This window comes from Ovis aries, chromosome 3, assembly GCF_016772045.2.
Source record: "Ovis aries strain OAR_USU_Benz2616 breed Rambouillet chromosome 3, ARS-UI_Ramb_v3.0, whole genome shotgun sequence".
NCBI classification, from domain to species: Eukaryota; Metazoa; Chordata; class Mammalia; order Artiodactyla; family Bovidae; genus Ovis; species Ovis aries.
The window spans coordinates 150302227-150328809 of NC_056056.1; the positions used below are offsets into that span (position 1 = coordinate 150302227).

Genomic DNA, 26583 nt, shown 5'->3' on the forward strand with positions numbered 1-26583 from the left:
AAGTACATCTTTATATTGTAGAGATGTGAGACATAGCTAATAAATGATTATAAAGCACAGCTCTTTGAAGTATAAAGCACTGCATAATTACTAAATACTATAATAATCATCCTCATAATCATAGTAATTTTCAGCCAACACATCAACCAGACCCAGATGCCTTTAGTCACCTCCCAATTAGACAAAAGTGTATATGCCAGCTATGAAATAAAGAAAAAACTTTAAACCACAAACTAGTTCCTCTCCCTCCCTCTTTCCTATATGGAATCTGAAGTCAGAAGGCCAGAGACATAGTTCAGTTCCATCACTTGCTAGCTGTGTGGCCTCCCTTTTTTTCTTCAACTGTAAAATGACAATAATAATAATACCCACTTCACAGGGTTTGTTGTGAGAGTTCAACAAATTAATACATGGAGCGACTTCCCTGGAGTCCAGTGGTTAAGAATTTGCCTTGCAATGCCGCAGACCCAGGTTCAATTCCTGGTCAGGGAACATGCCCCAGACAACTAAGTCCACGGGCCATAACTAGAAAGCTCAGTGCTCCCATGAAGATCCTGTGTGCCATGACTAGGACCCTGTGCTTAGTCACTCAGTCTTGTCCAACTCTTTGAAACCCTTTGGATTGTAGCCCTCCAGACTAGTCTGTCCATGGGCTTCTCCAGGCAAGAATACTGGAGTTGGTTGCCATGTCCTCTTCCAGGGGATCTTCCCAACCCAGGGACCAAACCCAAGTCTTCTGTGTCTCCTGCATTGCAGGAGGATTCTTTACCTGCTGAGGCATCAGGAAAGCCAAACTATGAGACCTAGTGAATCCAAATAAAATTTTAAAATATTTAAAATAATACACACAGAGCTCTGTACCAGTGCCTGGCAGACTGAAAGAGCTCAATGGATGTTAGTGGTGATGATTATTAGCAGAAATATAGGGGAAAAAACTAAGAGTGAGCAGCTGTCTAACCATGTTATTGGATGAAAGAGAAAGAAAAATCAATGCAATTTGAAGGATGATTTCTATATTACATTCTATACATTACATATACTGCATCTCTATAGTGCATTCACTTGTATCAAATACAAGCACTTTAATATGAAATTTTGATAGAAAAAAAAGGATGAGGTATTTTACTCTACTGGCATGTTAGTTTTTAATGACTGTGCATGAAATAAAATGACTATAGGTGATTAGGGGGAAAAATAGAATAAAATGGAAAAATAAAATGTCCCCCATTCCCTAGCCCACTCCTCAGGTGTAACCACTGTTAATGATTTGGCATGCTCCTTTCCAGACCTTTTTTAATACATTTACATTTATATAAGCAGAATTACCCAAGAGGCAGATGAAGTATGTATTTAAGGCACCAGCAAACCAGAACCCAAAAAAATTTTTTGTAAAGAATTTGCTATTTTTACAAATGCATAGATAGAAAATAATTGCACCTTGTTGGGACTTCCTCACACTTATTTAACTTTAAGATGGTTTAATCTTAAAGTAAATAATAGGATATTATTTTATATGCATTATAATCTCTTCAGTACTTAGGACTTTTCTTAAGATCTTAATCCAAGCTTGCTTTATAATTAAGACCATAAACATAATCATATTGTTTTGTAGCTTTCTCTATTCATGTGAGTGATTTTTAAAATTGTGATGCTTATATAGTGACAGTCTAAATAAGAAGGAACTTTCACTATCTATGCCATTTTACTCAAAAATCTCTGTATAAAGGTCCTATTAGAACAATTTGAGTTTCAAAAGCTTCCTTTCTTGGTAAAGCAAATTTCATTTTCCATCACATTTTCAAGCCAATGTAATGCAATCCTTTTTTAATCTCCACAGAGTGTATGATGGATTGAAATCCTGCCGACCTGGAGTTTTCTAAATGGTGACTGTGGAGAGATGCCAAGGAAACTGAATGGTGCCAAATGCAGAATCCTCAAGTTGCTCTCTAAACCAACAGAAATTCATTTGGGAGCTGGATTTCACTGAGGCAGGAAGTATTTCACCTACAAAGATAGTGCATGTGTGGAGATTATATTTGGGATCAGGAAATAAAGAAGAAAAGTAAAGCTACATTGTATTTCAGTAGACAGAAGAGAACATTCCCTGAAGAGAAGACCAATGACCTTCTGTGAGGGAAGAAAGAATGCTTCAGCAATGGTTTATAACTACATGTATTTAAAATGTTTCCTTTAGAGTAAATTAACTGTGGAATAAGCGCAATGCATTTTGAAGATACAAACACAGATGTAAAAAGATCCAGAGTTATTTCAAATTTTAAAATGTATATGTGTGTGTGTGTGTGTGTTAGTAGCTCAGTCATGTCTGACTCTTTGTGACCCCATGGACTGTAGCCCGCCAGGCTCATTTGTCCATGGGATTCCCCAGGCAAAACTACTGGAGTGGGTTGCCATTTCCTTCTCCAGTATATGTATATATTTGTACACATATTAATGTGTATGTGTATGCATATATTTGAAATAACCTTGGGTCTAACCTTTTGCAAATATTTATTACACATTTACAGTGAATAAGACACAAGGATGTCAGGGAATACCAAGAACTCTAAGTCCCAGAACCTGTACGAAAGAATCAAAATGTCAGTTGGGAAGATAAGTTAGAGACACGATAATGCTAAGCATCCTGTGGTGAATGCTGAATAAATAATAGAGCCCTAATTTCTAAAACCTCTTCCATTATTAATGTTCTTGGGACCAAGTAAGAGGTGGAACTTGAATAGTATCTTAAAGGACTTGTAGAAATTATAGGGTAAGGAAGGAAATAAAAAGGATTTCAGCTTTCAGAAACACATGGAGGTAGGAAAATACAGAGCGCATCCAGAGACCTTGAGCAGATCCTTTTAACTGAAACAAAGATGCTGGATAAGGAGCTTGGGCGTCTAGTCTGCAGGGTCTGACTACTAAGTTAAGATATTTGAATATTATCTTTGTAGGTAGTAAAGAATCAAAGTTGCAATTCCACTTCTGAGAATAGACCTACAGAAAATGAAAAAATGTTTATCAGAGTATTACTCACAATAGCCAAGACATGAAAACTCACCCAAATACCCATAAAAGTATGAATGGATTTTTAAAAAAATGATGTAGCACCTATTGGCTTCTTTGGTGGCTCAGACAGTAAATAATCTGCCTGCAATGCAAGAGACCTGGGTTCAGTCCCTCGGTCGGGAAGATCCCCTGGTGAACTGGTGAACTGGTGAAGGGAGATGGTAACCCACTCCAATATTCTTGCCTGGAGAATGCCATGGACAGAGGAGCCTGGTGGGCTACAGTTCATAGGGTCACAAAGAGTTGGACACAACTGAGCCACTAATACTTCACTTTCCATTTCACAAATGTCCATTAATGGATGAATGGGTTAAAAAAAGATGAGGTACATATACATAATAGGATATTATTCAGCCAAGAGGAAGGAGTATATCCTTCTATTTGCAATAACGTGGACAAACCTTGAGCACATTATGTTAAGCGAGATAAGTACAGTATCACTTATAAATGGAATCTTAAAAAGTTAAACCTGTAAAAAAAACAGACTGAAATCATGTATACCAGGAGCCAGGGCAGCGGGGATAGGGGGTTTGGGGGATGGATAAGAGTCGTGGTGTTTAAGGGTACAAATTTGCAATGAGTAGTGAATGAGCCGCTGAGATCTAACACACAGGATAATGAATACAGACAAAACATTGCCATATAATTAGGTAATATGATAAATACCACTACATCAGCAATCATATTACAATGTATAAATGGATCAAAGTAACATGCTGTACATCTTAAACTTATGCAATGTCACACATCAAATATATTCAATTAAAAAAAAAAAGTCAAACCAGAACTTCCCTGGCAGTCCAATGATTATGAATCACGCTTCCACTGAAGAGGCCAAGGATTCCATCCCTGTGGGGGAATGAAGATCCTGCATGCCTTGTGGCCAAGAAGAAACTTAGAAAACACAGAAAAGCATAAAAATCAAAGTCACCTGAAAACCAACCATTCAGAAACACACTATACTTTTGATGGATAAACTAATAGCAGTTTTTCTGGTATATATATTTGTGTGTGTGTGTGTGTGTGTAAACTGAGAGTATGCTTAATTCATTAACATTATCCTCCAAATATTTTCTTATTAAAAATTGTAACTACACTATATTTCATCATATAAATATAATATATTATACTTACCCAATTTTTCATTTTCATCCAGGTACAAATAACTAAAGTTAATCCAAGGTTAATCTAAGCAGTATGTTGAATAGATTGGAAGAAGGATGAATTGAGAGCAGCAGTAAGTCAGGAAGTTTTGTTGAGGACTGCTTATTCAAAAAAGGCATGTTCACAAACTAGAATCGTTCATAACTATCATATTACAACTCTTATTTCAAAGAACGATGTTGCTCCATGTGTATTATTTCAGGATGAACTCCCAGATATATTTTCTCTTCTCATAGTTTCTTAGATTTGGAGTGCTCCAGAACTCAGTCCTTTCTCTTCTCCTCCATTTCCATCTCTTCCCTTGATGATCTTATCCAGTCCCAAAGATTTAAATATTGTCTACATGCTAATCACCTGTGGAAAGAAAGGGTATTCTATATATAGAAGTAGATACAAGTTTTATGAAAACGAATACAAAACTCTAAGTAAAAAATAGCTCCTCCACTCCAGTGCTATCCTCTTGGAGAAATTACAAATACAAAATGCTAGTGTTCTGCTCTGAGGGGGGTCCTTAGAAGTCAAGGGCCTTGAAACCGGTGGATGCAACAGCTTAATCAAGGGCCTGGAGACAGAAGCAGAAGCATGTGATGAAGGAATCAGTAAGGGGGCATCACTTTTCAAAGTCAAGGCATGGGATTGTAGGAAAATTCACCCATCGATTTAGGCAATTTGCTCTTTGACCTCTATTCATTTCAGTGCTTGTTGAATAACAACCTGAAACCATTATTTGATTTGGAGTCCTAAAAAATGATACATAGCTCATTGTGAAAGGCAAAAAGTTTCTGTGGGTTAATGATCAGAATAATGCTCCTGAGACAGAAAGCAAATGTGCTTTTTTCTTCATTTCCAATACCTTTTCTATGTCAAAGTTTCTCTCATTGTTCCTATTCCAAGCTCTACAGCAGGTTTCTTCAGTCTTGGCACTAATGATACTTAAATATGTGTGTGCTCAGTCATGTCCGACTCTCTATGACCCCATGGACTGTAGCCCACCAGGCTTCTCTGCCCTTGGGATTTCCCACAAAAACGCTGGAGTGGGTTGCCATTTGAACCCGTGCCTCTGGAGTCTCCTACATTGCAAGAGGATTCTGCTTTTCACCAAATAACACACTCAGCTATAATCTGCAAAGAATTTTTTTCTTTCCATATTGGAAAGGTCTGGCTACGTTCATATGACTGTGGTTTGCCCCCCATTATTTGTGAATACAAACATGTGAAAATATTTATACATCTCTCCAATCTATAGAAAACCATTTTGGGGTCTTGAAAACAGTCTCTTTACAGATGGAGAGAATCTGAGAGAAATGCCCTCAGTGTACTGGCTAAAAACTGCAATGTCTGCCCAGCACTGTGCCTCCTCTCATAACAGGGGATGCTCTGCTGAATGAGCCCTTGTATGTCAAGATTCAAAACGTTCTTGTTTGCTCCGGTGGAACAAAGCTCTCACAGACAGTGGGATCTGCAGGGTAGCCACCAAGTGTGTTAAACCAATGTTCCCTCCACCACATTGCCGAGTAGTTTATCGTAATGGCAGTTCTCACCTTCATGTATAGAGGCCGGTGTTCGAGTTGCCGTCCTGCACAGAGCTCCCACTGACTTCAAAGGAAATGACATAGAACAGAAACCCATGGTGTAAGGAGAAACAAGCAGCATCTGATCAGAATCAGGCCATATTTTTTTTTCATTCTCTCTGTATAAATGGCTAAATTTATATACAGAATATCTAAAGGCCACCTTTTACTTTGGCAGTTATGGATTGTCAGATGTACATACACTTATTGGAAAGCTTGACACTGAGCTGTTTTTCATGTAGGAGGAGAAGGGAGGCAGTTGTGCTGTAGAGAAATCCATTCCAATCCTACAGGTTTTTTGAGAGGTGCTGTCTACAAGAACCCCAAGAGACCAAAGTGATTAAGGCTTGTTTAGTGACTTGTTTTACTTAAAGCTTGCCTTGAGGCAAATCCTAAAAAAAAAAGGAGAAGAAAAGAAGAGGAGGGGGAGAAGAAGAAGGAAGGAGAGGTAGAGAAAAAAGAAAATATAAATTTATATTTATTAAATAGGGGAGGTCTCTTTCTAAGCTTAGAAAAAAGAGGAAAAGTAAAAAGATTAGTAAATTTAACTACAAAAAAAAAAGAAAATTTCTACATGTCAAAAATCAAAATAAGATTTGAACGGCAAATAAAATGCTGGGGAAAATACTGGTGACAACTGTGATGGGGAAGGATTAATACTGTTAATATTAGAATTTTCTACAGATTACATAAAAATGTAAGTAAGTTTCAAACAGAACTTGGAAATGTTTAACATATTTCTAAAAATGTTTAACAAAAATGTGTAACATTTCTTAAGATGTAAAGTTTCTGAAAATCTTTAACAAAAATAAAGTGTAGGTGAATATCTGATCCCTGGAAGTTAAAAATAACTAAGAAAAGATAAAAATATTAGGCCATACGAAAATTTTCAATTCTGTAAATGTGAAAAAAAGAAACTTAAAACAATCAATTAACTGGGAAGATCCTTGCAGTAAACAGGCTGTTATTCTGAATCTATAAAGAACTCAAGAAAGTTGCTTTTTAAAAAAACATTAAAATTCTCAGAGAAAAAAACAAAAGATGCATACAAGTCACAGAAATATAAATTAAGATAACTAATAAGTATCTGAAAAATGTTCACTGTTATGAGTAACCAATAAAAGTTATGAAATAAAAACGTTCTTACCTCAGATTGGCAAATATAAAAAAATGGAACTCTGTATCATAGCCTTTTCAAATATAAGCGATAAACTGAAAATGCAATTTTTTAAAAGTGCCTTTTAAAAATAGCCATAAAACGAATGAAATACCAAAGAATATACATAATAAAACACAAGCAGAACCTCAATAAAGGAAATGAACTTCCCTTTCTTCCTGGCCAGAAGAGCCGCATGAGGGCCGGGCCTACACTAGAAGAGTGTTCTGGCAAGGTGGCAGCCTAAAGGTGGCAGGAAAGTGGCTACACATGGAGCGACCAAGCCGATTAGCAGAATATTGAGGATGATGACAGTCATGTTCTTCACTGTGTGAGAAAATTTGTACCTTCCGGTATAAACATGGAAGGAGGAAAGCTGCAGAGTGAACTCTGCACTATGGATGGAAATGGAACATGTCAGCATGAATTCATGGTTTTCAATATAGGTACATATAGAAATCGGAGAAGGAAATGGCAACCCACTCCAGGGTTCTTGCCTGGAGAATCCCAAGGACAGAGGAGCCTGGAAGGCCATGGTCCACAAGGTCGCAGAGAGTCGGACACAACTGAAGTGACTAAGCACGCACGCACACAGATACAGAAATACACACAGACGTAAATGCATGTGTGAATATATGCATAGTCCTAGCTCAGTCCAGTAAAAAGGCCTAGAAAAGACACTCCTAGTAACTGATCTAGTGCGTAGTTTCTATTTTTTGGCCGTGCTGCTTGTGGGATCTTAGTTCCCCAACCAGGGATTGAACCTGGGTCCTGGCGGTGAGACAACTGATTCCTAACCACTGGATTGCCAGGGAATTCTAGATCTTGGTTTCTAAATAACACCTTCTTCACCACCTAGACTTTAGTCTTTGGAGAGCTTGTCCATTTCCTAAGGCTTCATGATAAAAACAACATTAATATGTCAAAACTAAACCTTTTATCTCAGGTGGCTCAGTAGTAAAGAATCTGTCTGCCAGTGATGGAGACCTAAGAGACAATCCCTGGATCAGGAAGATCCCCTGGAGAAGGAAATGGCAACCCACTCCAGTATTCTTGCCTGGAAAATCCCATGGGTGGAAGAGCCTAGTGGGCTACAGTCCATGGGGTTGCAAAGAGTCAGACACGACTTAGTGACTGAGCATGCATTCAAACCTTTTGTCTAAGCCCCAGATTAATATATTCAAGACGCTAATTTGACAGCTCTACTTTGTTGCCTCATAAGCATTTCAAACTTAAAATAATCAAAATAGAATGCTTGATTTCCCTGTGTTCTCCCTAAGCCATTCCTCCCCATTTTCCCTATTTCTATAAACATTTATATAAATATAAATATTCACTCAGTCACTGGTCTCAACTAACCAGGAGTCACCCCAATCTCCTCCCTTACCCTTATCCTTCATAGTCACTAATCCACCAAGTCCAAATTGTTCTACCTCCAAAGTATATCTTGAAGTCATTCACTTGTCCCCATCTTCCCTTGTGACTATGTTAGTGTAAGCCACTATTCTCCCTCTCCTGGATTACTGCAGTGGCTTTCTAACTGGTCCCTCAACTTCCTTGGTAATCTTCTTGCATTCCATTATCAACAGAGCCAGTGTGAACTCTTAAAATGTAATTGGAGCATGCCTCTCTCCTTCTTAAAACCTGTCTATGATTTTCCAAACTGTTGGAACAAATCCAAGTGCCTGGCTATGGCCAAAAAGACCCTGCATGATCTGGCCACCTCCCTAAGGCCTCCAACTCCGTACCATGTACCTTATCCCACCAGTCAGAACTCTCCAGTCCAAGTGTCCTCTGCAGCCAGAGTTCCTGCAACACACCAAGCTTTTCTCCATTTTAGGAATTTTGCATTGGCTCTTCTTTCTGCTTACAATGTCCTTCTTTCAGTTTTCACATGATTGGCCTCTTCTCATTCTTTAGTTCTTAGCTTCAGTGTCAATTCCTCAAACCAGAATTTCTTGGCCTATTCTTCCTCACAGCTGTCAACTGTTCATTTTCTTCCTAACACAAGCAGCAGTATTTTTGTTTATTTGTTTGGTTCACTGTCTGTTTCTCTCACTAGAGTATAAGTTATGTGAGGGGAGTAACTTGTCTTTCCTGTTTTTCTTTTTTTTTTTTGTATTTGCATACCCTAGTACAGTATCCACTATCTACCATGCACCTGATGAATTTTAAAAATATATGTAGTAACATACTTCAGGTGTTAGGGATTTTAGGTGTTAGGGATTCAGAAGAACACAAAATCCCTCAGATGGCTTATAATCTAGAAGAGTGATCAATAGGAAGGTAAATAAGAGACTGCAATTCTGCATGATTAGTACTAAAACAAGGAAATTATAATGGAGGGAAGCCCCTAATCTGGGCTCAAGGAAGATCACAAAAGGCTTATTGGAAGATGTGACATGGTAGCAAATCCTGCAGTATAGACAAGGTTGGTTATGGGAGACAGAGTGGGAGATATAGTATAGCGGGAGATATGAGAGAGATAGTAGAGCAGAGGCAAAGAACAGCATGTGCCTGAAAATGAAGTACCCTATGACACATTCAGGGAACTAAATGCCTTAGGGTGGAGAATAGAGATGAGGGTGAGGAGAATGGATGGTGCGAGATTAAACTGCAGAAATATGCTGATATAATGGTTTGTACTTCACCTTAAGGGAATGAGATGGTCACTGGAAGGTTTTCTGCAGGGACTAACATGAGCGGTTTTGTGTTACACAGAGGTCATTCTAGCAGCAGTATATGGCAGGGATTGAAAGCCAAGAGTCAGGAAGCTAAGATGATAGTGACCTACTGGAAGCAGCACAAGCTGGCATCAAGATTGCCGGGAGAAATATCAGTAACCTCAGATATGCAGATGACACCACCCTTATGGAGGAAAGTGAAGAAGAACTAAAGAGCCTCTTGATGAAAGTGAGAGGAGAGTGAAAAAGTTGGCTTAAAGCTCAACATTCAGAAAACTAAGATCATGTCATCTGGTCCCATTACTTCATGGCAAATAGATGGGGTAACAGTGAAAACAGTGTCAGACTTTATTTTCTGGGTTCCAAAATCACTGCAGATGGTGATTGCAGCCATGAAATTAAAAGACACTTACTCCTTGGAAGAAAAGTTATGACCAACCTAGACAGTATATTCAAAAGCAGAGACATTACTTTGCCGACTAAGGTCCGTCTAGTCAAGGCTATGGTTTTTCCAGTGGTCATGTATGGGTGTGAGATTTGAACTGTGAAGAAGGCTGAGTGCCGAAGAATTGCTGCTTTTGAACTGTGGTGTTGGAGAAGACTCTTGAGAGTCCCTTGGACTGCAAGGAGATCCAACCAGTCCATTCTGAAGGAGATCAGCCCTGGGATTTCTTTGGAAGGAATGATGCTAAAGCTGAAACTCCAGTACTTTGGCCACCTCCTGAGAAGAGTTGACTCATTGGAAAAGACTCTGATGCTGGGAGGGATTGGGGGCAGGAGGAGAAGGGGCTGACAGAGGATGAGATGGCTGGATGGCATCAAGGACTTGATGGACGTGAGTCTGAGTGAACTCTGGGAGATGGTGATGGACAGAGAGGCCTGGTGTGCTGCGATTCATGGGGTCGCAAAGAGTCGGACATGACTGAGCGACTGAACTGAACTGAACACATGTCTCTCTTGCTTTTTTTTTTCACCTTGACAAATTCTGACTAAATCTAAATTTCCACCTGTTTATCACCTGGACACATCCAATTCTCCATTTAACTCTGCACCCACACCCGTGCAGTTGATTGTGATGGGATAAAAAAGACACACAATCATCACTAACCTCAAATTGGCCTTTAATGCCACTACTAGTGAATATTATTTCCTAGTGCAGTCAATCTCCCATTCCACTAGATGACTCCTACATCTTCCTCACTTTCAAACCTTTCATAACTTCTTACTATCCTCACTCTCATCTGATGATTTGTATCTTACTTAGCGGAAAAATAGAAGCAATCAAAAGAGCACTTTCCTATGTTCCCACAGTCATATCTCCTCTCTGGGCTGCACTTGTGCCCGTATGATTTGCCTTCTCACCTATTACTCTCACTGGACTGTCTATACTTCTAAGGAAGACCAGTGCACTAGAGCCCATTCCCTTTAGCAAGAGCCTCAGTACAATGATTCTCTGCTTTCTTTCTGGCATTGATAGTTTTCCCCTCTTTACTGGATCTTTCCTTTTTTAAGAAATTATCTATCTGGCTATGCCAGTTGAAGCACTCTTTGATCTTTCCTGCAGCACGCATTTGTGGTGTGTGGCATCTTTAGTTGCGGCATATGAACTCTTAGTTGAAGCATGTTGGATCTAGTTCCCTGACCAGGGGTTGAATCTGGGCCCCCTGCATTGACAATGTGGAGTCTTAGCCACTGAACTACAAGGGAAGTCCCTCCTTTTATTTTTTTGGCTGTGCCACACAACTTGTGGGATTGAACCCACCAGGGATTGAACCTAGACCCCAGCAGTGGAAGTGCAGTCCTAACCCCTGGGCCTCCTGGATCCTTCCTATCATTATGAAACCATGGTTTTATTTCTCCCATCTTAAAACAATTTTAAAAAAAACTACCGTTGACCTCACTTTTCCCTTCAGTTACTCCTCTGTTTCCTTCCTTCCCCTTTTAGCAAAAGTCCTTGAAATGACTATAGGCAGTAGTCTGCTTGTAGCCATTATCTCTTATCTCTAACCTCTCTCCTCCCACTCTTGAATCCACATCAGTCAGGTTTTTGCCCCACCATGTCATTAATTCTCTTGTTAAGATGATCGAAGATTGCCACATGGCTAAATCTAATGGTCGATATCAGTCCTCAGCTTGCTTACCTATTAGCAACATGTGACATAGTTCATCCCTCCTAACTTCTTGAGACAATTTCTTTTCTTGACTTCCAATCTGGTTTTTTCCCTCCCTCACTGTTTGCTCCTTCTCAGTCTCCTTTGTTGGTTTTTCCTTATCTTTCCAACCGCTGAATACTGAAAAATCTCAGTCTTTGGATTTCTTTTCTTCAATGTACTCATTTTGTGGTAGATTGAATTATGGTTTACCACTATTTGCTTTCTATGAGAACTGTATATCTGCACCGTTTGAATTTGTCTTGAAATGCCTCTTCTGTGCACAATATACATCTTTGCCCCATGCAGGGCTGGGCCATGCGACTTTCTTTGGGGAATGGAATGGAATGGAATCAAGTGATAGATGCCGCATGCAAAGAGAAGCTTCAAATTTGATTTCATTGCTGAGCCCCCTCTCATGGCCTTTGCCATGAGTATGGTGTGTCCTGAACAGTGGCTGTTTATTCAATTTAGGCCCCAAATTAGAATATACTTGAAAAAAACACATAGCTGGCCCACAGCCTCAAGCAGAAAAGTAATCAACCTGTTACTCATATGTAACAAGAGCAAGAAATAAATGTTTTGTTACTGTAATCCAGTAGATTTGGGGTTTTTTTTATTACATCAAAAATGGTGACTAATAAAACTCCCTTTAAATTCTCCTGAATGCCAAGCTCACACATCTAGTTGCCAGAATCTCTAAAACGCAACTCAAATTCAATAGGCCAAAAATGAGCTCCTGACCTTCTCTACCAAATCTGGTCTTGAAGTTTTTTCACTTTCAACTATGGAAACTCTAACCTTCAGGACGAAAAAAAAAAAAAAACCCTAAAGTCACTCCTAATTTCTCACTTTTGTTTATATTTCATGCCTAATTTATCAACAAATCCTTTTAGTTATACTCAAACTAAATTCAGATTCTGCAAACTTTACTAGTACCACCTTAGCCCAAGCCGTTATCATTTTTGCCAATTTACTGTTATAATTATACTAATCCCCACCACGGGCTTGGTCATTTTTGCCTTCTCCATCCAAAGTTTCAGTTACTAAGCATTATTAAAGTTCTTCTAGCATAAGAAAACAAAAATTAATCAATACTTAACAAATGCTATTCAACCTCAACTAGGTCTTAGTTACTCATTCATTACCTGTCAATTTTCTCTAATCACTTTTTTACCACCTCAGTATCACCTTAGCACAAGCCACCGTTATCTCTCACCATTATGTTTCACCTGGATTATTCTGAAAGTCACTCAGTTTACTCCTGCCCTTGTCCCCAGAATGGGCCTTTTAAAATAGTAAGCCAGATTGTGTTTCTCTTTTGCTCACATCTTTCCTTTTCTCAAATGGCTTCCCACTTCACCAAGAATAAAAAAGTCAAGTCCTTATAACCGTCTACAAACATCCTTTACATTCTGCACATACACCTTCTCCATCTTACTGGTCAAATCTCATGTCTAGAAGATCAGTATGGGGGTTCCTTAAAAAACTAAAAATAGGACTATTGTATGACCCAGCAATCCCACTGCTGGGCATATTCCTGGAGAAAATCATAATTCAAAAAGACACATGTACCCCAGTGTTCATTGCAGCACTATTTACAACAGCCAGAACATGGAAGCAACCTAAATGCCCATTGACGGAGGAATGGATAAAGAAGAATTAGTATATATATACAGTGGAATATTAGCCATTAAAAAGATCAAAATAGTTTACAGCCATACCACCCTGACATGTTGAGTCTCATCTAATTTCAGAAGCTAAGCAGAGTCAGGCCTGGTTAATACTGGAAAAAAAGATCAAAATACTGCCATTTTGCAGTAACATGGATAAATCCAGAGACTGCCATACTGAGTGAAGTCAGACACAGAAAGAGAAATATCATATAATATTGCCTATAAGTGGAATTTTTATTTTTAAAATGTAAGATGAACTTATTTATAAGACAGGAGTAGAGTCACAGATGTAGAAAATAAACTTATGGTTACCAAGAGATAAGAGGGGAGGGATAAACTGGCAGTTTGGGACTGACATATCCACATTACTATACATATAAAATAGATAACTAATAAGAACCTATCTTCCCAGTACTCTGTAATGATCTATACGGGAAAAGAATCTTTAAAAAAAAAAAAGAGTGGGGACTTCCCTGGTGGCCCAGTGGCTGAGACTCCATGTTCCCAGTGCAGGGTGCTGGGGTTCGATCCCTGGTCAGGAAACTAGATTCCCACATTCTGCAGCTAAAGATCCAGCATTCCTTAACTGAGACCCAGTGCAGCCGAAAAAATCAATATTAAAGAAAATAAAGAGGGGATATATGTATATGTATAACTGATTCACTTGGCTATACACCTGAAACTAACACAATATTATAAGTCAACTATACTCCAATAGAAATTTTTTTAAACTGTGTTCTTACCAATAACATTCCATCTAAAAACAAAAATCCAAGTCTCATGTCTCATGACTCAGTTTCCTCATTCAGCTTTAGTCACACTGGACCCTTTGCTGTTCTTTGAACATACCACTTATGTTCCATCTGCAGGGACTTTGCCTTTATTATTCTAAGATGCTCTTCCCCCAAACTTCTCTGTGGCTTGTTTCTTGACCTCCTTCTGAGTTATACTCAACAGTCGCCTTCCTGGGACTTTCCTGGTGGTCCAGTGGTTAGGAATCCATCATCCAATGCAGGGGATGCAGGTTAAACTCCTGGTCAGGGAACCAAGATCCCATATGCCTTGGGGCAGCTAAGCCTGGGTGTTGCAACTACTGACCCTGTGAGCAGCAAACGAAGAGCATGGCCTGGGGCAACTAAGATCCAACCTGACACAGACAAATTTTTTTAAAAAGTTGTCTCCCTGATCACTTGATTTTATTTATTGGCTGCACTATGCAGCTTGCAGGATCTTAGTTTCTCTGCAGTGGAAATGCTAAGTCCCACAACCACCAGAGAATCCCCTTGACCACTTTTAAGTTTCAGCCTTCACTCAGAATTCCCTAACCCCCTTCCCTGCTTTATTTCTCACTATCGCATTTATCATGGAGTACATAAATTTATTCTATCTTCAGCTTTGTTTATTATGCTTATTGTTTTTCTCCTTATACAGGAATGCAAACTTCATGAACTAAGAGGAATTTTTTTATCTGTATTGTTCACTGTTGTATCCTTTGAGAATAGTAAGTGCTCAAAAAATATTTGTTGAGAGAATCAGTATAACAAACCATAATATATAGAATATGTAAAGTGCAACTACACATCAAAAGAAATAAAAAAAATACCTGAAAAACTAGTCAAGGATATGAATAACGACTTCACAGAAGAAACACATAACCAATAAACCTGACAAAGGATTTTACCTCACTAGTAATCAGTGAACTAAGCAGAATGAACGTTTTCTTTTTCTTTTTGTGGCTGTACCTTGCAGCATGTGGGATCTCAGCTCCTAGACCAGGGATTGAACCTGTGCCCTCTGCATCCCTCATTGGAAGTGCAGAGTCTTAACCACTGACCCACCAAGGAAGTCCCAGAGCTCTCTTTTCAGAGTCATCAGATTTGCAATAATTTTGAAGTCTACCAACCCTTGGCAAGGAGTAGAGCAACAGTAAATCTCACACACTGCTGGAACAACTTTGGATATTTGAAATAATCTAGTAAATACTAGATACAGACTTGCCCTTCACCCCACAATCCCAGTCCTGGATATAAACCCAAGAAATAAGTGCTAACATATATTTTTACAAGAGACATGAAAGAGAATGTTCATGTCAGCATTATTAATAATAGCCCCAAACTAGAAACTCAATTGTCCATTTATTATAGAATAAATATATGCATTTGGTGCATTCATACAATGGAATGTTTTACAACAATGAAAATGGGTGAACTAGAGCCAGACAACAATATGAAAACTATCTGAAATAACCAAACAGAAAGTCAAAGTGAAAGAGACCTTGGTTGATGCAGTTCCCTGTGACACAGCACAGAGTAGGGAAAGGGTGGCAGATGGTTCTGAAAGCAAACAGGAAATTGACAGGCACCCGTACAAAGTTGGGTTTGAGTGCAACTCTTCCTCTTGGTGAGACAGAAGGGCATGTAGTTCAGTCAGCCCATTTCCGGGCAATTCAGAATGAGTTCCCGGAATCATTTTGGTTTATCCAGTTTGTCATTCTACTGTACCTCTCCCTGTTCACTCATCCCCCTCTGTTCACCGCTCCACCATCAGTCACTCCTTCATTTATCGGGTAGTACATTAGGTATTAGCGATAGAGAATGGAAGGAAGTATCAGATGTAAACTCCGTCCCCCAGGAGTTTAGAATCTAGGGTGTTTTTTTTTTTTTTTTTCCAAATCATTAATTAATTAGGCTGCATCAGGTCTTAGGTGTGGCATGAAGGATCTTTAGTTGTAGTGTATGAACTCTTGATTGCAACATACAGAAACTAGTTCTCTGACCAGGGATCAAACTCGGGCCTCCTGCATTAGAAGCATGGAGTCTTAGCTACTGGATGACCAGGCAAGACCCTGCTGCTGCTGCTGCTGCTGCTGCTAAGTCGCTTCAGTCATGTCTGACTCTGTGCGACCCCATAGACGGCAGCCCACCAGGCTCCCCTGTCCCTGGGATTCTCCAGGCAAGAACACTGGAGTGGATTGCCGCTTCCTTTTCCAATGCATGAAAGTGAAAGTGAAGTCGCTCGGTCGTGTCTGATTCTTAGCGACCCCATGGACTGCAGCCCACCAGGCTCCTCCGTCCATGGGATTTTCCAGGCAAGAGTACTGGAGTGGGGTGCCATTGCTTTCTCCGTCAAGACCCTACTTGTTTTTTTCTTTTTCCTGGCCACACCTCGTGTCTTGCGGGATCTTAGTTCCCTGACCCACACCCTTGGCAGTGAAAATGAGGAGTCCTAACCAATGGATTATCAGGAAATACCAAAGAATCTAGTTTTCAAGATAATTCTTATTGATGATGAAGTGCCACATTCATTTGCTCATTTAAAAAAATGTTATTATAAGGTAATCTACTAAGTATCCTGGGAACTTAGGCCAGAAAGAGATTGCTTCTGACTGAGTGAGATAGGGAGGTTTCCAGGAGGAAGTTGAATTTCAAATATATTTTAGAAAATGGCTAAGGTTCCTGAAAGTGCAGATGGGGAAAAGCTCATGAATAATACTAATTCATGACGGTAGAGATGGAGTAGGAAATGGCAACCCCCTCCAGTATTATCTGGGAAATCCCATGGACAGAGGAGCCTGGCTACAGTCCATGGGGTCACAAAGAGTCAGATACAACTGAGCAATTGAGCACATGATGGCAGAGAACACAAGGGAGGTTCAGAAAAGGGTATTGGGCAAGGGTTGGTTGAAAGACAGGACAGAGGGGTAGGTACAGAAGAGTAGGGAGAGAAGGGTAAAAAGGAAGGTTGAAATTGTAAATGGAAGAATTTGAAAGGGGTGCTAAGGAGTTTTAACCTCAGTGAATAGGTTTTGATACAGAAATAACTTGGTCAAAAATGCTATGGAGAAAGAAACCGGCAGTAGTAATGCAGATTAGCCTGGAAAAGTGTGTCTGGAAGCAAATATGTTTATTACAAAAAAGAGATTGTATTAACTATTTTATGGGAGTTCCCTGGTGTTCCAGTAGTTAGGACTCAGAGCTTTCTCTGGTGAGGGTGCCAGTTCCATCCCTAGTCAGGGAACTAAGATCCTGCAAGCTGCACAGCGCAGCCAAAAAACACCAAAAACAAAAAACCCCATACTTCCTATGCATCATTTCATTTAATCCTTACAATAACTCTATGAGAGCATCTTATGATCCTAATTTTTTTAGGATAGAAAACTGAAGTTCAGAGGCATTATACCATTCATTCACACAGCAGAGAGATGATAGTCATTCCGTAGGCAGATGGTATGTCATTCCTCAGATTCAGGTCTCTTTTACTCCAAATACTGTACTTTAACTCTATCCTACATGGTCTCTATTATAATACTGCCAATTAGATTCTATCCATCTCCAAGGAAGAGACAGTGTATATCCGATCTAGGGTGGTACCACAAAGGAGTATTACTTCAGAAAGGTCAAAAGCAAACACTGAAAAAAGTGATTTTCCAACTGGAGGAAAGTACTGATGCATGGATATGGTAGGCAACTCTAAGGTGGCCTCCCAATTATCTCTGGTTCCAGGTAATCATGTCCTGCGTAATATCCTCCTGTTGAGTATGGGCTGGATTTAGTGACTCATTTCTGCTTCTTTTTTTCCTTTCAAAGATAACCTTTATTGTTTGCATATCATATAGTTTAGATTATTTCTCATTACATTAAAAAATGTAGAAACACTGATGAGAAACGCTGGGCTGGATAAAGCACAAGCTGGAATCAAGATTGCCAGGAGAAATATAAATAAACTCAGACATGAAGATGACACCACCCTTATGGCAGAAAGTGAGGAAGAACTAAAGAGCCTCTTGATGAAAGTGAAAGAGGAGAGTGAGAAAGTTGGCTTAAAGCTCAACATTCAGAAAACTAAGATCATGGCATCTGGTCCCATCACTTCATGGGAAATAGATGGGGAAACACTGGAGACAGTGGCTAACTTTGTTTTTGGGGGGCTCCAAAATCACTGCAGATGGTGACTGAAGCCATGAAATTAAGACACTCACTCCTTGGAAGGAAAGTTATAACCAACCTAGACAGCATATTAAAAAGCAGAGACGTTACTTTGTCAACAAAGGTCCATCTAGTCAAGGCTATGGTTTTTCCAATGGTCATGTATGGATGAAAGAGTTGGACTATAAAGAAAGCTGAGCCCAGAAGAATTGATGCTTTTGAACTGTGGTGTTGGAGAAGACTCTTGAGAGTCCCTTGGACTGCAAGGAGATCCAACCAGTCCATCCTAAAGGAGATCAGTCCTGGGTGTTCATTGGAAGGATTGATGTTGAAGCTGAAACTCCAGTACTTTGGCCACCTGATGTGAAAAGCTGACCCATTGGAAAAAGACCCTGATGCTGGGAGAGGTTGGGGGCAGGAAGAGAAGTGGACAACAGAGGATGAGATGGCTGGATGGCATCACGCACTCAATGGACATGAGTTTGGGTAAACTCTGGGAGTTGGTGATGGACAGGGAGGCCTGGCGTGCTGCGGTTCATGGGGTCACAGAGTCGGACATGACTGAGCAGCTGAAGTGAAGTGAAGTCACTCAGTCGTGTCCAACTCTTTATGACCCCATGGACTGTAGCCTACCAGGCTCCTCTGTCCATGGAATTTTCCAGGAGTGGGTTGCCATTTCCTTCTCCAGAGGGATCTTCCCAACCCAGGGATTGAACCTGGGTCTCCTGCATTGCAGGTAGAAGCTTTACCATCTGAGCTACCAGGGAACTGAACATTAAAAAATAGTTGAACAAAATTTGTCCAAATAGAGCTGCACTTCTGTCATTTTTTGCCTTGAGAGTTACAGGAACAGTTGAAATAGATGATTTCAACCAAAGCACATTTTAGCATGGTCTTAAGTTACTTATATCATTATATCACTGTGTAGTGACTCATTTCTAATGAATAGAGAATATAGAAGTGATGGGCTGGCACCTCCAAGACTGTGGTTTCTGTCCTGGGGGCTCACTCATACTTTCTTTTGGATCTTTAGCTGTGAGGTCATGAGCATCACTACTGAGAAGTCCACATGACAAGGAACTGATGTCTCTGGCCAACAGCTAGCAAGGACCAAGGCTTACAAATAGCCTAATAACCTTAGGATGGTCAACGCTGAGTTCAGCAACTTCTCATGTAGTTGTAAGAGGATTAGCTTCAGTGATCCTCTCAGTTGGTCACTGTCATCTTGTGATGGCCAGCCACTTTTCTTCTCATCTACAAAGCTCTTATCTTCTCTGCAAAACTTCTTCAACTACCACTGCACTGTTTGTTCCTTAGCAGCTCCTGGCCAAATGTGTCATTAATGTTGCAAGTTGTCTCCACTGCTTTCCAACCCATTTTGAACTCAAATAAGAAAATCACTCAAATGTGCTTTTTGTCTAACATCACTTCCCTAGTCTAAAATAAATATAAAATAACAGCAAATAATGTCATTAGCAAAACACATAAAGCAAGAAATGTATATTAAAATGATGTATAACAAAACTGCATTTAAGAAAGTATCCCAATATCAAACAGCAAATCTCAAGAATGTAAAACCACAGTTACTTTTGCATTAACCTAATAATTGATGTGGAATCCTAAAATACTGTAGAGAAATAAAATAGATTGTGCAGGGGGGAGAAACAGAATGGCATTAGACTTCTCACAGCAATATTGGAACATAATGAATGAGTGACTTCAAAATTGTCAGCAAAGTAAATTTCCAGTCTAGAATTCTGCACTGACTGCCAAGTGTATATAAGGGTAGAATAAAAACATTTCAGATATACAAGACCTCAGAAAATTTACCTCCAGGAACCCTTTTTCAGGAAGCTATTGGAGAAAGTATTCCACCAAAACAAATGATAGAAACCAGTAAACAGGGATAGGTGGAAGGCAAGAAAAGGAAGATGGTACACAGGGGAAAGGAAAAGGAAATTACCAGAAGTCCCAGGTGGCCAGCTGAGCAACAGGCCTAGAAAGCAGCCTGTCAGAGATTGGAACAGGAGGATGGAAGCCTCGGATGGGCTATTTGTTTGTTTATTTTTTTGGCCAAGTTGCTCACCTTGTGGGATCTTAGTTCCCCAACCAGGGATTGAACCCATGTCCCCAACAGTAGAAGTGCAGTTACTAACTACTGGACCACCAGGGAATTCCCAGAAAGGATTATTTATAAGGGGGTGGGGTCGGGTGGGGTGGGGAAACCCTAAAAACTAATCAGTCACCTGATGTATTTAAATACATAGGAATTTTACAGGTCTGGGGAGAGGAAAAGAATAAATCATGATGAGTACATAGTAAACAAAGCAAAGAGAAAAATAAGGTAATTTTTATTGTAATTATTATTATATAAAAGTGTGATTAAAATATACTATACATCTCAGCAGTGAACAGTGTTTACATGAACATAACAATATAAACATGAACATTGAAACAATCAAATCTCCAATATTGGGAGGATAGAGGTACAGAGAAAGATGAGTTTTCTTTTATGCTGGTTGAGTTTAAGTTATACCTGATGGGATTCCAGGTGGAAATGTCCAAAAGCTACAGAATGTCAAGGTAGAGGTACACATTTTTTTTTTTTTTAGCAATGTGCTTAAACTGTGAACATGGGTAAGATTACTAAAGTGGACAGTATAGAGACCAAATCGAAGACCAAGAATAAAACTATGACCCTCTTTATGTCCAGTGAAAACATTCAATGAAGATGTAAATAAGCAGTTAGAGAAAGAGGTACTTGAAATACAAAACTTTATGGGAGAAAGGGGAAAAGATATTCTTTAAAAAGGTGTAATAATATGAAATGTATGTGTAAGTTCAAGGCAGATGAACAAAATCTCTTCTCTTGGTTTTACTTTTTATTCTTTATTTTTTAAATATGGGTGAACAAAAATGCAAGTTAAAATTAGCCAGCTGGACTCAGTTTAGAGGATCTCAATTTATCAGTCAGGAGACAGTGGAACACATGCCTTCTTCTCTTCATCCAGCCTGATGAGAGTACTGACCTTGGCCACATCAGTGTCACAGAGCTTCTTCATAGGCTGTTTAATCTGGTGCTTGTTGACCTTGGTATCCACAATGAACACAAGTGTGTTGTCCTCTATCTTCATGGCTGACTCAGTGGCCAGTTACCTTGATGATGGCATAGTGACCATGCTTGTTTTTCCTAGCTCAACTGAGGATATTTGGGGTGCCTTCTGAGTTGCAGTGTTTTAGGCCATTGGAGGGTGGATGGCATTCCTTTCTTCTCTTTCACTGTGGCTGTGGAGGCCTTTCATCACTGCCTTCCTTGCCCTCAAAGTCTGCTTTCATCTTCATGAAAAGCCAAAGGCTCTTGGTTTTTTTGGTAAGGAAGTCAGTAGAGACCTTCCACAGAAGAGGAAAGGGAAGGGAAGAAGAATTAGGGAATGGGGTAAAAGGCAGCAATATGAGAGTCTTAAAAGCTTCTGGGTATTACATGGGGCCCAAGTATCACTCCATGGACTGATTATTTACTGGTTGCAATGAAAAACAAATGTAACTTAACAGTGGGAAGATCTGGCTGTTGCCTCCTTAACTCAGCGATTAATGTTAGCGTCACTAAAAGTGAGAAAGTCGGAAGTTATATGCATAGAGACTTCCCTAGTGGTCCAGTGGTTAAGAATCCAGCTTCCAATGCAGGGGATGTGGGTTCAGTCCCTGGTTGGGAAACTAATATCTCACATGCTTCGGGGCAACTAAGCCCATGCACTGCACCTGTTGAGCCTGTGTACTCTGGAGCCTGATGTAGCCATAAATAACAAAGAAAAAGAAAAAAAGTTATGTGACTAAGATGTGATGGAATATAAAGCACATAGCACCAACTACCAATATTCCTAACAAAAATGTTTAAGTTGTATTGAAATTAGCCTTTATATCTCATCTCCAGATTACAGAAAATACAGGGATAGATGAATCCCTAGCAACACTAAAAAATAAACAAGTAGACAAATCCAGAAAGAGGAACATTCAGTAGGGATAATGGGCCCAGTCTCTTCAACAGCTCAGTGACATAAAAAGAGGGTGGGAAGCACTGTTGAAATCAAAAGAGAAGCCACATAGCAACCAAGGCAATGCATGGTCTTTAATTGAATTCTACTTTAAAAAGCTAGCATTAAAAAAAAAAAAAAGCTAGCATTAAAATACATTTTTTAGACCACTGGGAAAATTTAAACATGGTCTGTTACATAAAATGAAGGCATTATTATTAGTTTCGCTAATTATGATAATGATATTTTAAATAGGTTCTTTCTAAAATATTTAGGGGTACAATGTCAAGATGTCTGTAGTTTGATTTCATACTTCAGGAAAAGAAAGATGAAGAAACTATGCCAACTATTAAGACTAGGTGCAAGAATGTAGATATCTATTTTGGTACTCTATTATGGTACTCTACTTTTCCATATATTTCAAAATTATAATAAATTTAAAAATGCAGTTAGTGGTAAAAAGGAAGTAGTAGCTTGAAGCTATAATTGGGTCAAGGTTGCCTTTACTGTTGAAATGCTTGCAAGCTGAAAGGCAGAAGGCAATACAGAGAGAGAGGAACTGATGGACCAAAGGCAGAGAAGTGAGAGAGGATGGAACGAAAGGACACTTGAAGAGTTTAGACCCAGAGAGGAGTATCAGCACCTATTCTTCTGAGACAAGAGGGACAAAAAATAATGAGTGAAGAGATAAGAACATTCACAAGAGGAAATAGCCAAACTGGGGAATGGCTTTCCACTGGAGGAAGGCTACACGTAGACTAAGAATAATGAATGTAGATTTGGGAACTTGAAGAAAATGCATCCAATCAGCAGGACTTTATAATTTCCTTCAGGCGTGCTTATCAACCTGGAAATGGAAGAAAAACTAGAGAATGCTAGATCTTTCCTAAAGTGGGGGAAGGAATGGTGACCGTCCTACAAATCAAATAGGTGAGAGTAGGTGTCCCTAGGTTTTTAATAAGCCCATATATAACTAGCCACTCGTAGGAAATGCCCTGTGTGGAGCTTTGAGTAAGACAGGAAAGATGTTAATAGACTAGAACTAGAAAGGATGAACGGGCTAGGAAGTCAGATCTGTTGTGAGTGAAGGTGTGGGTCAAGTAAAGGGGATGACAAGTTGTAGTCATGACAAAAAGCACAGAGGGTGAATGTTTGGAGAAGATAAAATTCCAAGTGGTGTTGAGGTTCCAGGTATGGTTATACAAATTATGACTGGAGTAGAAACTAGTCAGTCAAGTTATTAGAGCAAAATGCACTTGGATGTGCTTCTCAGGTGGCTCAGTGGCAAAGACTCCACCTGCCAATCCGCCTGCTTATCCAGGAGCTGCAGGTTTGATCTCTGTGTCTGGAAGATCCCTTGGAGGAAGAAATGGCAACCCACTCCAGTATTCTTGCTGGGAAATTCCATGGACAGAAGAGCCTGGTGGGCTTCAGTCCATGGGGTCACAAGAAAGTCAAACACAACTGAAGCGACCGAACATGCATGCACACACTGGGATATAGTAAGGCACCCTCTAAGATTGCTCCCCCAAATCCCCACATCCTGTTATTCATACCCCGTGTAACCCTTCCCCTTGAGCATAGATTGGACTTAGTGATTTACTTTCAACAAATAAAATAAGGCAAAAATAATGGACTGTCACTCCTGAGATTATGGAATGACTCCGGCTTCCATCTCACATCCCCTTTCTTACTTTTTCACTTGTTTGTTCTATTAAGCCATATTGTGATTTGCCCAATCAAGGATCAACCAGGCAAGGAACAACCCATGAGGACAAGAGGCCCACCATCAATCACACGAGTGAGTTTGGAGTGACTCCTCCCCAGCTAACACCTCAACTGCAGTCCTGTGAGAAACCCTGAGCTAGAAGATCCAGAAAAGTCTTGCCCAGATTCCTGATGCACAGAAATTGTGAGATGGTGAATGTCTGGTATTTTAAGCCAGTAAGTCAGGTTGATTTTATACGTAGTCACAGGTAACTAATACAATGGATACTGATGACTTAAGAATACCAGGAGACAAATTAGAAAGGAAAGCCATGAGCCAGGAGCAGCAGTCATCATAATGATTTAAAGCAGAGCTTCTCCAACTCAAATGTGCACTCAAATCACTTGTAAGCGTCTTGTTAAAATTCAGATTCTGATTCAGTGGTTCTGGTGCCTGAGGAGCCATAGTTCCAACAAGTTCACAGGTAACATTAATGCTGTGGGTCCTTTGAGAAGTAGGGATCCAAAAGATCAATGGAGGAGGGCAGGAGGGGTAAAAGGTGAGCTACAAGAATCCAAATCAATATGCTTGTGGAAGGGGTCAAATTGTTCAATAAAACAAGGAAGCAGGCTAAGGCATACATAAACTAGGGCCTAAGATGTAGCCAGAGAAAAACACAGAAGGATCAAATGAGATTAGTCTGCAAGAAAATGTGAAGCATTAAGTATTGCCTAAGACTGGCTTCGGAGAAAGCAATGGCAACCCACTCCAGTGTTCTTGCCTGGAGAATCCCAGGGACAGAGGAGCCTGGTGGGCTGCTGTCTATGGGGTTGCACAGAGTCGGACATGACTGGAGCAACTTAGCAGCAGCAGCAGCAGCAGAAAACTGGCTTTTATAGGTTCCCCATGGTATAATATTTGGCTAGGTCTCTCCCCATTTGGGAGTAGTATTCATTCTCTCTCTCTCTCACATACGCACAAATTGGTCTTTTTTTTTCTCTTTCTTTTAATGTGGATCATTTTTAAAGTCTCTATTGAATTTGTTACAATATTGGTTCTGTTTTTTGTTTGATTTGTTTCTTTGGCCACAAGGCATATGGGATCTTAGCTCCCCAACCAGGGATCAGTCTAGCACCCTCTGCATTGGATGGCGAAGTCTTAACTACTGGACCACCAGGGAAGTCACCAGATTGTTCTTAATATCTATCTAGACCCATGTAATACGACTTAGAAGGTCACTGGGGTAAATGGAGAAAACTTCATTTGTTCACTCACTCCTTCATTTATTAAGCAGCTCTACACTGACTGATTATGTGCTAGGCATTGAGGCTGAACTGAACTGACTAAACTGAAGGCGCTGAGAAAACAGAAGTGGACAGGGACTCTGTCACTGTCTCAACTATTGAAACAGCAAGGGAGACAGGTACATCAAGAACTAGTAGAATGCAAGTGATTGGTGCTATAATAGATATAAAGTTATGGTTACCTGGTTGGGTGAGCGACTCATTTTTCCCAAGGACCCAGGGGTAGAAGAGGTTTCACAGAATAGGTAAATGTGAGCTAGACCTTTAGAGGAGTAGACATTGATAAAGGGAATCAGGGAACTCTAAGCAGATCAATTTATAAATAAATCTGAGAGCCCCTTCCTTGTACCAAAAACTGATGCTCTCACAACAACAGACTTCTGGTCTTTGTTTCCTTCATGGGAAGATAACTTGCAAACTGACCAACATAAATATCACCCCACTTGGCTGCTACCAATCATTTCTCATTGTAAATGATTAAATTGATTTTCTGATACAAACCAGACTCACTTGAATTTGGGATGCATGAGCCAGTTTTTCTTAGGTCCCAGCCAACCTAGGATAAAGCCAAGACTGAAGATCCAGATTCCCAAGGATAGAAAACCCAGAGAATCTAGAAGAGCAACATCTCTGACCATCAATCCATTAGGATTCAATTAGCGATCATATTGTTTCATGAAAGATACAGTAAATACTGTAAGATTTAGGGTCAGGGGAAGAACCCTGGACGAGAACTAGGAAGAGACCTAAGGAACACATTTGAATAGATACTGAAGTTGGGGTGCTTCAGCAATTTGTGTGCATTAATAGTGGGCTTTCAATGCCATGCTTTTATGCGATACATACCAATAAAGAGAAGAGAACTCGGTGAGCTGTTGTTCATGGAGCCTCTTGGAAACTGTGCTTAAGGTCGGTTTGACATCACAGACTAATGTTCTGCTTGATCAAGTCTGACCAGTTTTTCTCTTGGTTAAGCGGGCAGTTCTTTTGCTGCTCTGTAACTTCCCAGCGGCGTTGAGCTGCTGTGGCAGCAGTCCCTGACGTGACCACGGACCAAGTGTGCATGTGCCTCTGGGAGCACACTCAGTACAGCCATGGGCTGTGGGCTGTCTGTCCTGACCCCATTCTGACTTGAATTGACTCAACCA

General features: G+C 40.0%; 1 protein-coding gene across 2 annotated transcripts in view; it reads right to left on the reverse strand.

Annotated features, from left to right (window-relative positions):
* FRS2 (fibroblast growth factor receptor substrate 2) overlaps positions 1 to 26583 on the reverse strand; it is a 152132-nt gene that overhangs the window by 116074 nt on the left and 9475 nt on the right. For both annotated transcript variants that reach the window (XM_060412803.1, XM_060412802.1), the window contains exon 2: positions 4201 to 4584. The gene's annotated coding sequence lies outside the window, so the exon portion shown is untranslated. The remainder of the gene's footprint in view (positions 1 to 4200; positions 4585 to 26583) is intronic.